The sequence below is a fragment of the Lontra canadensis genome, unplaced genomic scaffold (genome assembly GCF_010015895.1).
Source record: "Lontra canadensis isolate GAN:19392208 unplaced genomic scaffold, GSC_riverotter_1.0 scaffold18, whole genome shotgun sequence".
NCBI lineage: Eukaryota > Metazoa > Chordata > Mammalia > Carnivora > Mustelidae > Lontra > Lontra canadensis.
The window spans coordinates 11,428,546-11,445,120 of record NW_022631012.1 but is presented as its reverse complement, the minus strand read 5'-3'; the positions used below and the strand labels follow the sequence as shown (position 1 = coordinate 11,445,120).

Here is a 16,575-nt window from a genome sequence, read left to right as displayed (position 1 = left end):
AGCAAGTACAGAAGCTAGAGCTTTACCCATTTCCACTTTAAAAAATATGAAGGAGGAAGAGAGGGTTTTAAATGATCATGAAGTTCATTTAGTTACAACCTTTAGCTGCATAATTTCTCCTAAACATGCCCTGCAATTTTTTGTCCAATTCTTCATTTTTTGTCTACACCCTTTGGCTAGAAGTGTTTTCACAGGAAATGACTGCAGTGTGAAACTCAGCAATGGGTGCTGTTAAGTAGTTTGTGAGATTTCTAAAGTTGTGAAGTAGTAGAAACAGAAGACTAGCTCTGCCACTTAAATTAGCTGAATTATCTTAGGGGAATTACTTCATTTCCCTGGCCCATGATTTCTTCCTCTGCAACCTGAAGACTGAGGCTGAATGATAGAATTCAATGATTCTCTGAAATAGCTTGGCTATGTGGTGCCCAGGACTTGTGGCAACTATCCACATGGGCCTTACAAATATGGTCATAGTATTTCTCATGACAGGAGTATTTGTCAACAGGGACTGGATGCAGAACAGTAATAAAAAGCTATTAAACGGAACAGTTTGTTCACTAAGTGGATCTAATGACGATTTTATAGATAGGAAATCTTTTTTTTAACCCCCTTTTTGTATCATTGCATTTCCTGATACATAAGTTTTAGAGGTTTGGTTCCTGTTTGATCAAGGTAATTTTCAGAGTGCAAACGATGTTGTTGTTGCAGTCGTTCTAATTTATTACTAGTTGTTGTTAAACTCTCTTACTGTGCCTAATCTATAAATTAAAATTTATCATAGGTACATATAGGAAAAACATAGTTTGTTTGGGTTTAGTATTGTCCATGGTTTCAGGCATCCGTTGAGGGTCTTGGAACATTTCTCCCATGGATAAGAGAGGACTACAGTAATTTGTCTTCTTTAAACATAATTTGGATCATATACAGTTATAAATCCTGCTTTTTAAAAAATGAACACTATATTGTATTGAAGGTTTCTTCAAAATTGTTTTTAATTGAAGCATAATATTGCATAGCATGTTTTTCACGTTCATTTTATTCATCCCCAGATTGTTGAACATTTAGATATTTTAAATATTTTTAATGCCAAATATTTTTTGTATAAAAGTCATTTTTTTGCATCTCTGACTACATTTTTGGTTTGGATTCCTACACATAAAATAACTGTTCAAACAGCATAAGCATTTTTACTCCTGTTAATATTACCAAATTTTTTTCCATGAATGTTATACTGTTTGTCTATTCGAAGTAGTTTTTGATTGTGCATTAAATCACATCCTCAGGGCACCTGGGTGGCTCAGTGGGTTAAAGCTAATGCCTTCGGCTCGGGTCATGATCCCAGGGTTCTGCGATCGAGCCCCACATCGAGCCCCGCATTGTGCTCTCTACTCAGTGGGGAGCCTCCTTCCTCCTCTCTATCTGCCTGCCTTTCTGCCTACTTGTGATCTCTGTCTGTCAAATAAATGGATAAAATCTTAAAAAAAAAAATCACATCCTCATGAGAATTAAATATAATTTAAAGACTTTCTAATTTGAAAAACCTTTTGTTCAAATTAACATTTTTATTAGGTGTTTTCATATATATATTTTTATGTGAAATAGTCTTTTCAATAGCCCATTTTTACACTTGATCTTAGCCAAAAAGCTGAGAAGTGATTCACTAGTCCATTTTTATATTGCAGTTCAGCTAAAAAAATAAATTTCTATTGGCCTTTATTTTTTTTTAATGTGAAAAAAAAATTTTATTTCTTTTCCATTTTTAAATATTTTTTTGAGATCTTTGAGTCATTTGATTTTTTAAGATCAATGAAAAATATTTAGGGAAAAGCAGTAGAAAGAGATGGGGAAAGTTAACTCTTAGGATAGAGTGTAAATCAGTGGAAGAACAGCCCAATGTGAATCCTGTGTTATGTAATGTTCGTAAATTCTATCTTTCTCTCTGCAGTCCTTTGTTTATTTTTTAAAAACATGTTTATGGGATCATTGTTTTTCTCTTATTACTTGAGCAGATCTCTGGTTCTAAAAGATTAAAATATGGAAATATGCATAGGAAATTACTTCCTCGCTGACACATTTCCTTATAGATAACCCTTATCCACAGCATTTTAGAGTATTCCTATTCTTATTCTATTGATATGTATAGATCTCCATATTCTTTAAATGTGTGTATATAAATATACATGAACATATATGTAAAAGTAAATGGATCATATAATACCTACTATTCAGAATCTTAAGTTTCCTTACCTACTAGTATGTCTTCAAGAGCTTCCTTTTTCTCCCTACAATGTAAGAAGCATCCTTTCCTGCATTATATACATGACACATGATTGTAATAAAAAATTTGATTAAGATATGAAAGATGTTTTTAAAATAATAAAAATCACATGAAATCAGTTCAGAGATAACCACCATTAATATTTTGGCAACCTTTCTTTCATGCATCTCTTAATATATCATATGTAATTAGTGTTTTTTCTGACACCAGCTGGTATACTGCAGTTCAGTTCTGGCTTCAGCCACCCGAAGTTAACACAGACCACACAAACTGAAAGGCATGGTTTCCAACAAGACTGCCCCTGCTTCAGACACCAGTCAAAAATAGGGTCCCCAGGCCACCTGCATGTCCAGCTGCCAGCAAATCTGGGACAATCCCATGACCTCTGAAGATTTGATAATTTGCTGGAATGACTCAGAACTATATTTAACAATTACAGTTTATTAGAAGGATACAAGACAGAAACAGCCTAATTAAGAGAGATTTAAGGTGAGGTCTGGGAGAGTCCTGAATGCAGAGGTTCCCATACCTTTTCGTCATGGAATCAGGTCACTCCACCCTCCCGTGATACCAGTGTGCATACCAACCAGGAAGGACCACCGAGCTTCATTCATAACTGGTACTTTTTTTTTTTTTAAGATTATTTATTTATTTATTTATTTATTTGACAGACAGAGATCACAAGTAGGCAGAGAGGCAGGCAGAGAGAGAGGAGGAAGCAGGCTCTCCATGGAGCAGAGAGCCCGTCGCGGGGCTCCATCCCAGCACGCTGGGATCATGACCGGAGCTGAAGGCAGAGGTTTTAACTCACTGAGCCACCCAGGCGTCCCCATAACTGGTACTTTTATTGGAGTTTCATTACATAGATATAATTGATTCAATAATTGGCCTGTGATGGACTCATTCTCTAGCTGCCTCCTTTTCCCAGACGTCAGGAGGTTGGGTTGATATCATATGATTCAAAGAGTCAACCTTATAATCAATCGCATGGTTGGTCTTTCAGATATGACCAGCCATCCTGAACTATTGAAGCTATCTAGGGCCCACCATGATTAACCTCATTTGCATAAATTAAGACGTGATCCAAAGGGCTCATGAGTAAAGACATTCCTTTTACTTGGGAAATTCTGGGAACTTAGTTCACTCCCACGAACCAGAGACAAAGGTGAGTTAAATCCTTTATTATACAAAAATGTCATATATAGTTTGTTTTTTATTGTAGATGCCTGTTTTTGTCTCTGATTTCTTACTGTGTCTATATATTAGTTCTATCTCATTTTTTCTCCAAGGCTATGGTATGAAACATAACATGTTTTATATATTACATGTCTTAACTCTGTCTATAAATAGTTCTTTTTCCCTTTTTCTAGTTTGCCCTTTAATTTGGTAATTAAAATGCTTAGTTCTTCTCCTTTAGACAACAAATAAATATTTATCTAAAATTTCTTACAGCTTTTAAGTCTTCTTTTCCCCCCATATTTTGAACTTATTTTGGTGCGGAGTACAGGTAAAGTTTAAATAGAGGTTTTTTTTGTTTTGTTTTGTTTTGTTTTAAGTAACTGATTGTCCCAACACAATAAAATGAATTTTCATTTTTCAGATTTACCCTTGCAAGGAGTGGGTGAGTTGTAAGGAATTTGGGGTTTGATATGTTATGAGGAAGGTATTATTATCCCCATTTTTTAGATGAATACACTGAGATTCAAAGTGGTTAGATAATTTTCCCCCATTTATCTGGAAAGGGCAGAATTGTCTATCTGAATCTAAAGCCTAAAAAGCACATTTATTAAATACATTTTTTTAAATGGGCATTTAAAAATTGCCAACATTGGAGTCACACATCAGTACCAGATGACTTAGTGGGTACCTAAGATTATAAAATAATTTGTTCTGATATGATGATTGAAAATTAAGCAAAACACAGGTGAAAATCTAGTCATGACAGTGGAAAGTTAAATTAAGCATAAGTGTAGGATATCCAAACACGAAATAATTTCCCACTGTGTTGATCAATTTAAATTAGTACTCTACTTACTACTGAATCATACAGAAATGACTAAAAATGTTCACCAAATTTTGGGAGTATGCTTATAATCATCTGGAAAGTTTTGTGATGCACATATATATATATACATATATATGTATATATGTATATATATATATTTTTTTAATTTATTTAACAGACAGAGATCACAAGCAGGCAGAGAGGCAGGCAGAGAGAGAGGGGGAAGCAGGCTCCCAGGTGAGCAGAGAGGCCGATGCGGGACTAGATCCCAGAACCCTGGGATCATGACCCGAGCTGAAGGCAGAGGCTTTAACCCACTGAGCCACCCAGGCACCCAATTGTGATCACATATTAAGAAAATTCATGTTAAGAAGTCCAAAGGGGCATATTAAGGAGATAGAAATCTTCCTGAGCAGCTCAAATTCAGAGACTCCTGCATTATAGAGGACTATTCAAAGACACATGCTGTACATTAAGACAGAAATTGAGGGGCGGTTGGGTGGCTTTGGCTCAGGTCATGGTCCTGGGGTCTTGGGATCCAGTCCTGCATCAGGCTCCCTGCTTGGCAGGAAGCCTGCTCTTCCCACTCTCGCTCTGTCAAATAAATAAATAAAATCTTGAAAAAAAAAAAGTGATTGAGTCTCAAATGGAATATCATAAGAGATGTTGATTTGTGATCAAGTGACTTCACAAAAGCAATTCCTTGTATTTTAAGGTGAACAGGAGAGACTCATTTGTTTAAAGATGATAATGATGGGTACTGAATTTCAGGAGGGCCCACTAGTTGATAAAAACAATTTAGTGGGAAAGTATCACTTTTTTTCTCTTCTCCTGTCTGTAATAGGGCACATTGAGAAACATTTATACTTAAAAACTAGAATGTTAAACTGAAAAGAAGGAGCAAAATAATTCAGATCACCACGGATGAATCAAGTAGTTAAAATTTCATAGATACAAAGCAAGTGGAGAAGATGCTATTTTGTGAAATATGGCATCAGCATTCACTATATTTATATAGTAATACATTTACTTTTTTTTTTTAAGTAGGCTCCATGCCCACAGTAGGACTTAAATTTAGGACTGAGATCAAGTGTCTCATGTTCTATGGACTGAGCCAGCCAGGCACCCCATAAAATATTTACTATTAAATATACTACCGAATACATTATGAAAATTGGCTACTATTGCATGAATTATAAAAATCTGCTCTAGACTCTGACTTCCTACGTTACTCTTACCTTTAGATACTATTATATTTGGTTAATACTTTATAGTAATAATAATATTTACAACAATAAATATAACCTTCCCCAAGTTATACAGCATTCAGATTATCAGTAATGGTGAATCATAAAGCCATTGCTTATTTTGTTTGAGTAGGCAGGCAGTTGGGTTCTAGCAGGAGGTCTAGAAGCCACCAAAGGAGAAGTCAGAGCCAGCTATCTGGAAAGTCAGAGCCTGTCCTAGCAGCTCTCCACAAGAAGCCAGATCCGACAAGACAGATCCAAGATGGCAGGGGCATGGCAGGAAACCCCTGACCAACTAAGGAGGAAAAGGCTCCAAACCCTGCTTCTAAGAGATCCTTGCCCTGAGTAATGAATATGCCACTCCCTAGTTAATAGCTGCTACTAAAAGATAAAAACCCAAACCCAAGAGTCAAAGCTCCCATACTTGCTCTTTTTCATGCTCACTCTCACTCTCTATCTTATTTTAATTCCAGTATAGTTAGCATACAAGTTTATATTATTTTCAGGTGTAAAATGTAGTGATTCAACAATTTCATACATTACTCAGTGCTTATCATGATAAGTGTAACTTTAAATCCTCTTCACCTATATTACCCATCCCCCTACCTCGGTCTCCTCTGATAACCACCATTTTCTTCTCTATAGTTAACAGTCTGTTTCTTGTTTTGTCTCTCTCTTTTTTCTCATCTTTGATTGATTTGTTTCTTAAATTTCACATGAGTGAAATACGGTATTTGTCTTTCTCTGATTGACTTGTTTTGCATAGTGTTACACTCTTTAGCTCCATCCATGTTGTTGCAAATGGCAAGATTTCATTCTTTTTGATGATTAATATTTCATTACACACACACACGCACGCACGCACACACACACACACACACACTACACTTCTTTTTCCATTAATCTCTTGATAGACATCTGGGCTCTTTCCATATCTTGACTATTGTAGACATTGCTGCTATAAATATCAGGGTGCATATATCCCTTCGAATCAGCATTTTTGTATTCTTTGGGTAAATATCTAGTAGTGTGATGGCTGGATCATAGGATAGTTCTATTTTTAACTTTTTAAGGAATCTCTATACCGTTCTCCAGAGTGGCTGCACCAGTTTGTGTTCCCATCAATAGTGCAAGAGGGTTTCCCTTTCTCTGTATCCTTGCCAACACCTGTTGTTTCTTGTGTTGTTGATTTTTATCCCTTCTTACAGGTGTGAATTGATACCTCATTGTAGTTTTGATTTGCATTTTCCTGAAAATGAGTTAGGTTGAGCCTCTCTTCATGTGCCTTGTGGCCATTTGTATATCTTCTTTGGAGAAATGTCTGTTCATGCCTCCTACCCATTTTTTTTTTTTTTTTTTAAGATTTGGATATTCTTTTTTTTTTTTTTAATAATTTTATTTTTTATAAACATATATATATATATATATATATATTTTTTTTTTCCCCCCAGGGGTACAGGTCTGTGAATCTCCACGTTTACAAACTTCACAGCACTCACCATAGCACATACCCTACCCAATGTCCATACCCCCCCCCAACCCCCCTCTGCCCAGCAACCCTCAGTTTGTTTTGTGAGATTAAGAGTCACTTATGGTTTGTCTCCCTCCCAATCCCAACTTGTACCTCCTACCCATTTTTAATCAGGTTTTTGTTTTTTTAGGTGTTGAGTTACATAAGTTCTTTATATATTTGAACACTAACTCTTTATTGGATATGTAATTTGCTAATATCCTCTCCCATTCTGTAGGTTGCCTTTTCATTTTGTTGACTGTTTCCTTTGCTGTGCAAAAGGAGCTCTTTATCTTTATATAGTCACAACAGTTTTGTTTTGTTTTGTTTTGTTTGCTTTTGTTTCCCTTGTCTCAGGAGGCATACATAGATGTTGCTATCATTGATGTCAGAGAAATTACTGCCTTTGCTCTCTCTTCTAGGATTTTTATGGTTTCAGGTCTCACATTTAGGTCATCAGTCATTTTGAGTTTATTTTTGTCTATGATGTAAGAAGATGGTCGTGTTTCTTTTGCATGTAGCTGTCCAGTTTTTCCAACACCATTTGTTGAAGAGATTATCTTTTCCTTATTGGATATCCTTGCCTACTTTGTCAAAGATTAGTTGTGGGTTTATTTCTGGGTTTTCTATTCTGTTCCGTTAATCTATGTGCCTATTTGTGTGCCTGCCAGTACCATGCTGTTTGATCACTACAGCTTTGTAATATAACTTGAAATCCGGAATTGTGATGCTTCGAGCTTTGGTTTTCTTTTTCAAAATTGCTTTGGCTAGTCAGGGTCTTTTGTGGTTCCATACAAATTTTAGGATTGTTTGTTCTAGTTCTGTAAGAAGTGCTGTTGGTATTTTGATAGGAATACTTTAAATCTGTAGATTGCCTTGGGTACTAATGACATTTTAATAGTATTTTTTCTTCCAATCCATGAGCATGGATTGTCTTTCCATTTCTTTGTGTTATCCTCAATTTCTTTCATCAGTGCTTTATAGTTTTCAGAGTACAGGTTTTTCACCTCTTTGGTTAGGTTTGTACCTAGGTATCTTATTATTTTTAGTGCAATTATAAATGGGATTGTTTTCTTAATTTCTCTTTCTGCTGCTTCATTATTGGTGTATAGAAATGTGACATATTTCTGTACATTGATTTTGTATCTTGCAGTTTTACTGAAGTCATGTATCAGTTCTGGTAGTTCTTTTAGTGGAGTCTTTTGAGTTTTCTATATATAGTATCATGTCATCTGCAATAGTGAATGTTTTACTTCTTCCTTAATGATTTGGATGCCTTTTATTTCCTTCTGTTGTCTGATGGCTGTGCTTAGGATTTCCAGTCGTATGTTGAATAAAATGGTGAGAATGGCTTCTTTGTCTTGTTGCTAACCATAGGGGGAAAGTTCTCATTTTTCCCCCATTGAGTTTGATATTAGCTGTGGGTTTTTCATATACAACCTTTATTATGTTGAGGTATATTCCTTCTAAACCTACTTTGTTGAGGGTTTTTATAATAAATGGATATTGTACCTTGTCAAATGCTTTTTCTGCACTTATTGAAGTGATCATATGGTTTTTATCCTTTTTCTTAATGATGTGCTGTATCTCACTGATTTGTTTGGGAATATTGAACCACTGTTGCATCCCAGGAATAAATGCCATGTGATCATGGTTAATGATTATTTTAATGTTTTGTTGGTCTTGGTTTGCTAATATTTTGTTGAGGATATTTGTATCTATGTTCATTGGAGATACTGCCCTGTAGTTCTCTTTTTTTTGTGGTGTCTTTATCTGGTTTTGATATCGGGGTGATACTGTACTCAGAGAATGAGTTTGGAAGTTTTCTTTCCTCTTCTGTTTTTTACAATAATTTGAGAAGAATGGATATTAACTCTTCTTTAAATGTTTGGTAGAATTCGCTTATGAAGGCATCTGCTCCTGAATTGTTTGTTTTGGGGGAGTTTTTTTGATTAATGATTTAATTTCATTGCTGATAATCAATGTGTTCAAATTTCCTATTTCTTCCTAATTCAGTATTGGGAAGTTATATGTTTTAAGGAATTTATCCATTTCTTCTAGGTTGTCCCAATTTGTTGGCATATAACTTTTCATATTCTCTTATAATTATTTGTATTTCCTTGGTGTTGGTTGTTATTTCTCCTTTCATTTGTGATTTTGTTCTCTCTCTCCTTCTCTCGAGCTCATCTGCTCTCACATCTCAAGAATGTACTTTCAATTTAATAAACCTTCCTGCTTGTGTTGCTCCTTTGCTGTCCTGGGTCTGTCCTTGAATTCTTTCTGGTGATGAGAAGAAGGATCTTCAGCAATATCTTTGGGATGGGTTGGGTGGAGGCCCCAGGGCCTGGGGTCTCTCAAGTTCACCTGGCAACAATTTAACTTATATTTACTTTAGCGGTTCCAAAATATGAAAATAAATAACATTTATTGAGTGCCAGATGCTTTGTACTTATCAGTTAATCCTCATACCTGGCCTGGATATTACTATCCCAATTTTATGGAAGAAAAACAAACAGGTAGATTAAGTACCTTGCCCAAGATTATACATAACTAGGAAGCCAAGAAGCCAAGAATCCTATAGCCATATAGCTATATAATCTTTCCTATAGCTAGGAAGCCAAGAATCAAAGATCTAAACTCAAGACCTTTTTACCCCAAAGTCTGTTTTAAAATCAGATTTAACTCTAAATTAAACAATTCATGAACTATCAGAATTCACCACATGGAAGAATATACTTCCTGCCAATCTAGAGTCTGTAAATTAAAAGATAAGGGACTGTAGGATATGCATTAATATATTAATGGGGGAACTAATATTTTTTCCAAAGTAGTATTAACACTTCAGTTTTATTTGCAACCCACCTTGATATTCAAAATATCTTGCAGGAAAATATTTAATTAAAAAGATATAAAGATTTGATAAACAGAGGGATGATATTTAAGTTTTCTTTATTTTTTTTAAGTTTTTTTTTAATTCCTTTTTAAGATTTTATTTATTTATTTGATAGAGGACGATCACAAGTAGGCAAGGAGGCAGGCAGAGAGAGAGGAGGAAGCAGGCTCCGTGCTGAGCAGAGAGCCCGACGCGGGACTCGATTCTAGGACCCTGAGATCATGACCTGAGCCGAAGGCAGAGGCTCTAACCGACTGAGCCACCCAGGCACCCCTCTTTCTTTATTTTTAATATAAGTTCTGCACCCAACATGGGGCTCAAATTCAAACCGCAAAATCAAGAGTTGCATGCTCTACCTAGTGAGCCAGCCAGACACCCTGAGGGGCAATTTTCAAGGAACATTGGCACTGAACTACTGTCTTAGATTTTGTAAACCAAATAGGTCAAAGGATATTTAAGTTGGAAAGTAAGCATTACATTCTGTAATTCATACACGTTTGAAGCTCTCTAGATTTTAGATCTTTTCTAGTTTGCCAAGAGTTTATGAGTAGGTGTTGACTTTTGTCACATACTATATCTTTTGAGATCATTATATGATTTTCCTCCCTTAGTCTGTTACATTTGTGAAATGCATAGATTGTTTTTTTAAGTTTTAATTTTAATTACAGTTAGTTATCATACAGCATTGTGTTAGTTTCAGATGTACAATATAGTGATTCAACCATTCCATATATCTTTGTTCATATATTCATGAACTCTTTGTTCATGATTACAAGTATACTCCTTAATTTCCATTGTCTGTTTAACCCATCCCCCTACCTCTCCTCCCCTCTGGTAATCATAAGTTTGTTTTCTATATAAATTGGTGTTTAAATGATACATGTCATACATATCTTCTGGTCCATATGCACACATTTTCTCCAGCTACATAAAGATAGTTGGATCATTGGATATACATATCTTTAGCTTTCCCAGATACTGCCAAACTGATTTGCAAACGGACTGTACCCATGTGTATTCTCACTAACAGTGTTTGATAATTGCATTTCCATATCTTTTGTTGTCAGACTTCCTAATTTTTCAAAACTGATAAATATTTACTGTTTGTTAAATTGTGGTTTTAATTTTCATTTTCTTAAGTGCAAATGAGTTTGAGTACCTTTTCAGTATTTGTTCACCATTTATATTTCCCTTCCTGTGAATGGCCAATCCAAATATTTTGCCCATTTAAAAACTTAGTTTCTTCTCAAGAAACAAGAAAAGTCTCAAATACACAACCTAACCTTACACCTAGAAGAACTAGGGAAAGAACAGCAAAGAAAGCCTAAACCCAGCAGGAGAAGAGAATAAAGATTAGAGCAGAAATCAATGAAATAGAAGCCAAAAGAACAGTAGAACAGATCAACGAAACTAGGAGCTGGTTCTTTAAAGGAATTAATAAGATCAAAAACCCCTGGCCAGACTTATCAAAAAAGAGAGAGAGAGAGAAAGAGAAAGGACCCAGATAAAATCATGAGTGAAACAAGAGAGGTGACAATCAACACCAAAGAAATACAATTATAAGAACATATTATGAGCAAATATATGCCAACAAATTAGGCAATCTGGAAGAAATGGATGCTTTCCTAGAAAAGTATGAACTACCAAAACTGAATCAGGAAGAAATAGAAAATGTGAATAGACCCATAGCCAGCAAGGAAATTGAAGTAGTAGTGACAAATCTCCCAACAGAGGGTTCGAGGGGGTAGGGATAGGGTGGCTAGGTTATGGACATTGGGGAGGGTGTGTGCTATAGTGAATGCTGTGAAATGTGTAAGCCTGATAATTCACAGACCTGTGCCCTGGGGCAAATAAGACATTATATGTTAGTTAAAAAAAAAAAAAAAGAAAGAAAAGAAAAGAAAAATAAAATCTCCCAACAAACAAGAGTCCAGGGCCAGATGCATCCCAGAGGAATTCTACCAAATGTTTAAAGAAGAATTAATACCCATTTTTCTGAAGCTATTACAAAAAAAAAAAAAAAAAAAAAAAGGAAAGAAGAAATGGAAGGAAAACTTCCAAACTCTTTCTAGGAAGCCAGCATTAACCTTCCTTCCAAAACCAGACAAAGATCCCACCAAAAAGGAGAATTGTAGGCCAATATCCCTGATGAACATGGTTGCAAAAATTCTTACCAAGGTACCAGCCAATAAATCCAACAGTACATTAAAAGGAGTATTCACCACAACCAAGTGGGATTTATTCCTGGCTTGCAAGGGTAGTTGAACATCTGCATATCAACCAATGTGATACAATACATTAATAAAAGAAAGGACAAGAACCATATGATCCTGTCAATAGATGCAGAAAAAAATTTGATGAAATACAGCATCCTTTCTTTTTTTTCTTTTTTAAAAATTTTATTTATTTATTTGACAGAGATCACAAGTAGGCAGAGAAGCAGGCAGAGAGAGAGGGGGAAGCAGGCTCCCCACTGAGCAGAGAGCCTGATGCGGGGCTTGATCCCGGGACCCTGAGATCCATGACCTGAGCCGAAGGCAGATGCTTAACTTAGTGAGCCACCCAGGTGCCCCAAATGGTTGCTTTATGCTACCAAGTTTTACTAAGTTTTTTTTAATGCATAACATAATTGTATTTTGTTTAAAAAATATACGTGCATCATTGAATACATTTGGAAAAATGGGGGGAAATGCACACTGAGTTGTCATGGTTGTCTCTGGATCACACGTATTTACACATAATGACACAAAGTTGGCTAAAAGGAAGAGAATTTTTACTCAAATTTCAAGATATCTGATGATCTTTCCAAATATTTATTTTTTATTTTATTTATTTAAACAAAAACAACAATTCATCCATTTCTTCCACCCCTCAACCCTGTCTCTGGCAACCATCAATCCATCCTCTGTATCTATGAGCTTGGTTTTTATTTATTTAAATTTTTTTTTTTTTAGATTCCACATATAAGAGAGATCATACAGTGTTTCTCTTTCTCTTTCTTATTTCACTGAACATGATGCCTTTAAGGGGCACCACTAAGTTTTAAGACGGTTTGTTATATAAGAATTGTAGAATAAAAAGACCATGGGAACCTTTTAGAAGAATGTTGTGATAGGTGCAACTTAATAGTTTTTAGTCTCTGGAGATAGTAAGAGAATCAAACAAACCATGTTCAGTCATCCTGATGACATTGGGAATAGGGTCGTATGGCAAACTGCAAGTTGTTCTCCCCATATCCATCTCATAGTATTAGCTAGGCATATGGATTCCTAGTGTGAAATAGAATTTTCCAGTATCCTTTCCAGCTAGATGTAGGTGTTGACTAAGGTCTTGCTCGTGGAATATGAGAAGTGAGTGCAACTTCTATGCTACCTAAGAGGAACTGGTCTTTCATTTCCACTTTCTCTTCCTTTCTATAAGCTGATTAATAAGGACAGCATCCTGGGGGTTGGAAGAGCAGTGAGAAGGGGAGAACTATGGTCCTTAAGTCTTTGTGGAATGAAGTTGCCTATTACCTGGACAGTTTTCCTCCCTTAAGACTGTTACAAGAAAATGCTTTAAATTCCTGTCTTATTTAATCCACTGCACTTTGTGTTACATTAGTCTAATCCCACTCCCCACCCCCACCCCTTAAACTGGTAGTTAAAAATAGGAGTGGAGAGACAGAAAGATAATAGGATTCCTGGGAGCACAGCCTAGGAAGCTGGCAAGATTGGAAATTATCAAGACATCACTTTAAAGCAAAATCTGTAAAGGGGGGATTGGGAAGCTAAAAGGGAAAGTAAGTTGCTGTCTTTTATTAATCATATGCTGACTCAGCTGGTCAGTTACTGGTCACTCAGGTCTCTGGAATTTATAATCACTTCTATAACCTCTATTGTTTTTTAAGTTATTACAGCTGACTGATGAGAAATAAAATTCATAATGCATAAAATATTACACAAAATGTCCTAACTGGCTTTTAGAATTCTTGCCTTTTGTCCATATCCCAGTCAAGTGGAACAACTGCACCTCTCTCTCTAATGATAAACTATACATAAGGAGAAGTTTACCATTTTAACTATTTTAAAGTATACAGTTCATTACCATTTAGTACATTCACACTGTTGTGCAACCATCACCACTATCCATCTCCAGAACTTTTTCATCATCTCTAACTCTATAACCATTAAATAATAATTCCCCATCCTACACCACCCTAAGTGGTCCTCTTTTTTTGGTAGTAAAATATTAATAAAACATCAGAAAACCTTTAATAAGACTGAGTGGTTAACTGTAAACAGTAAGAAGATATAATTGGAAAAGTAGACTTTTGTATCCCATTTCTGTTTGTGAAATTATTCAGATGAGGATATATTCTCTATAGAGGCTGCTTGATTTCTCATCTGGAAACCTAAAAACTAAACTGAGACATTTTTTCTTTAATTTTCTACTCTCCCTCTTGATTTGTACTGAAATAAGCTTTTGTTTCATTTGTACTTATTTCTTGAGGGCACTATTTTCCATCTGCTTATTCACAGCTGGAAACCATAATCATCTTTTTTTTTTAATTTTTATTTTGAAACCATAATCTTCTTGATCTGCTAATGTGTTTCACCATGATGAATCATGTGATAAACAAAAGCTAATGATCCTTTTGGAGATAAATAGGAGCATATAATGCTCAGTAAACAAAGATCTTTCCCCTTAACTAAATCCATTATAATAAAATAGGTAAGGTGAAATAAGTAAAAATATATAACTTTTTTTCAGAAATGTCTTTTAAAAACTGTGAAGCATTTCATGTTTTAATCATTATTGAGTTGACTGCCTTTAATATGTGTCAAACTATCAATTTAAGTAGGAACTACTCAATCTCAGATTTTTAAAAAGAGTTACCTTTTTTTTTAAGATTTTATTTATTTATTTATTTATTTATTTATTTGATGAAGAGAGAGAGACAGCAAGAGAGGGAACACAAGCAGGGAAGCAGGAGAGGGAGAAGCAGGCTGAACAGGGAGCTTGACATGGGGCTTTATCCCAGGACCCTGGGATCATGACCTGAGCTGAAGGCAGAGCCTAACGACTGAGCCACCCAGGCACCCCATCCTTTTTGATTACTATTAAAATTTTGTTGTAATATGGAAAAATAAAGCCATATGAGTCATAGTGCTTAACCTCCGACATTATAGATCTTATAACCTTAATTCCAAATAAGCTGATAATTATTAATGTACTTTATTACTCAAACAAAAAATAAAAGCCAATAAATCAAATGAATATACAAATCAAAAGAATTATCCAAAAAAACTGAAAACCAGTGCCAGATGTAGTTCCTAAGAATGCTACTAGATTAATGTCAGAAATATCACACGTTCTTTACTTACTATGAAGAATGTAGGGGAAAAAAGTAATTGAGATGTACGGTTGTACCACATACATGGGATAGAGATTACACGGAGGTTTTTTTCTTTTCTATTTTAAGATTTTATTTTATTATTTTTAAAAAAGATTTTATTTATTTATTTGACAGAGAAAGGGATCACAAGTAGGCAGAGAGGCAGGCAGAGAGGCAGGCAGAGAGAGAGGAGGAAACAGGCTCCCTGCTGAGCAGAGAGTCTGACTCGGGGCTTGATCCCTGGTGTCTGAGATTATGACCTGAGTGGAAGGCAGAGGCTCAACCCATTGAGCAACCCAGGCATCCTAAGATTTTATTTTTAATCTCTATTCCCAAAGTGGGGCTCAAACTTAACAACCCCACGATCAAGAGTCATCCAGGTGCCCCTTATTTTCTTTTTAATTCTTATTGTATTGATGTAAGAAAGAAATAATACTTGATACATAACAAGAGATCTCAGATATTGATTAACTTGTATTTTAATTAGAGCAATTGGGTTTCAAAAAAAGCTGCTTTCTTAGAAAAAGAACCCTCTCCTAATCTCAAAATTTTCTGTTCTTCACATTTAAGTAAAAGGAAATAATAATCTAAAAAGAGAAAATGTCAATTTACAAGTAAAATTTTCCTGTAATTTCTTTTTTCTGCTTTTTTTTTCTTTTTTCTTCTTGATTAAAGATTTTTTTTCCTTCTACTGTACACTGTGGAAGTCTTAACTTTCAATTAACTTCCCAGCTACCATAGAATGTTCATTATAGATGAAAGTGAAGTGGTTTTCTTTCATGTTTCAACTGAATTTTAATTACTGTATTCTGTGTGTTCGGAAGAGTATAGGATTACATGTTGCCTTGGGAAAGATATCACGAGGTCTAGGACAACAAATGAAATTTTAATCTTGTCAGGGCCTTGCTTTAAAACTCTCATTTGACATGGAATGAAATCTAAATCATTGAATCAGTATTCAGGACCCAATGTGAACTAGTTGCAACCTTTATGTTCCCAACCTCATCTTCTTCCTTCTTCCACCCTAGTTAGACTGCTCAAGTAAATCATGATCTCTTCAAAATTCAGAGGAGAATTTCCTTGGGAAATTCTTAGGAGTCAATCCTTAACCATACTCTTTTCAGACTTCTCTCTTTTTCCTTTTTCTGACATTCTTTCAAGATCTAGTTTGGGTACCACTTCCTTCTTTAATTGTAGTAATCACTTGGTGGTATCTCCCTGCACATCTGTCCACTGAATGTCCCCACCCTTTAAGAATTCTCTTT

The 16,575-nt window shown here is 35.3% G+C and overlaps 1 protein-coding gene across 3 annotated transcripts in view; it reads left to right on the top strand.

The window, feature by feature from the left end:
• The window catches only part of CARF (calcium responsive transcription factor), a 99,494-nt gene extending 84,054 nt beyond the window's left edge, over positions 1 to 15,440 (top strand). The window contains exon 19 of one of the 3 annotated variants that reach the window (XR_004382961.1): positions 15,424 to 15,440. The gene's annotated coding sequence lies outside the window, so the exon portion shown is untranslated. Of the gene's footprint in view, positions 1 to 3,281; positions 3,643 to 15,423 lie in introns of those variants that run through there. The other 2 variants (XR_004382960.1, XR_004382962.1) reach the window with 2 other exon arrangements.
• Positions 15,441 to 16,575: the final 1,135 nt, after the last annotated feature.